This window comes from Priapulus caudatus, unplaced genomic scaffold (assembly GCF_000485595.1).
Source record: "Priapulus caudatus unplaced genomic scaffold, Priapulus_caudatus-5.0.1 Scaffold528, whole genome shotgun sequence".
In the NCBI taxonomy this organism is placed as follows: Eukaryota; Metazoa; Priapulida; class Priapulimorpha; order Priapulimorphida; family Priapulidae; genus Priapulus; species Priapulus caudatus.
In genome coordinates, this window is record NW_014577589.1 from 76,292 (window position 1) to 77,496 (window position 1,205).

Sequence of the window (1,205 nt, forward strand, 5' to 3'; positions counted from 1 at the left end):
GAGAGAGAGAGAGAGAGAGAGAGAGAGAGAGAGCGTGTGAGAGAGAGAGAGAGAGAGAGAGAGAGTGAGTGTGTGTGAGAGAGGCACAGAGAGAGATAATTAGTCTGTGCGGGTCTGTCGGCATTCTTCGGCCTTTCATGATGGCCGCCGCTGACGCGTAGAAGGTGTTAATGCGTCGAGTAAACATTCCCTTGCTGATGCTTCTGCTGCTGCCGCTGCTGCGGCGAGAATACATTAGCTGATATCATGACCTGATAATACATGTGATAATTAATGTTTTTAGTGCATCACATGACTTTGCAATCTACGTAACTTGGCAAATATGAAGTGAATAAGACAAAGTTTCTTAAACGAACAATTTCAATTTGTATTAAAACACAATACGTTATTTCAATTTGTATTAAATTACAATGCGTTAAAATAACAATGCGTCTCGCAAGCAATTGGCGCTCAGGCGGACACTATTGTTTCATAGTACCTGCGACGTTATCCAATGGAATTTCAACGATTTATCATGTGATGCACTAATAATAGTAATATGTTATAATGTATTGTTAGCGCTTGCTGATATGTATGAACGTATATGTATGTACGTATATGTATGTACGTATATGTATGTACGTATATGTATTATGACGTATTCGTCTCAGAAGATTTACTGCATTTGGTTTCCGTCGAATTTCGCCACGGATTCGAGGAACAATTTGAATCTTTGCCTCGAATCTTTTCCACCCGGTGATTTCAATGACTCAAAGAAGTCATGATCGAGTCGTCCCTTCTCTCGCTATTGCTCTCTCTCTCTCTCTCTCTCTCTCTCTCTCTCTCTCTCTCTCTCTCTCTCTCTCTCTCCCTCTCTCTCTATCTCTCTCTTCACCTGACGTCTTTCAGCGGGCTTCATCAAAACAGCTCAGCTGCTGAGAAACAAACTGCACGCTCTCGCTGCCAGATAGCCGCCGGCGTATTAATGATATGCTCTTATAACAATAACAACAATATCAATTAAGCCTATTTATGGATTTCACGCCGCTGGCAACACACGCGCATCACCTATACATCCGGGTTTTAATACGCCCTTAACACGGAGAGAGATAGAGACGCACGAGGGAGCACAGGAGAAACGCACAAATGTGCAGCGGGAACGATAGAGAGAGAGTGGGTGTGAGAGAGAGAGAGAGAGAGAGAGAGAGAGAGAGAGAGAGAGAGAG

At 43.3% G+C, this 1,205-nt stretch overlaps 1 protein-coding gene across 1 annotated transcript in view; it reads left to right on the forward strand.

The window, feature by feature from the left end:
- LOC106811327 (kinesin-like protein unc-104) overlaps positions 1-1,205 on the forward strand; it is a gene marked incomplete in the record, with an annotated part of 116,841 nt that overhangs the window by 64,791 nt on the left and 50,845 nt on the right.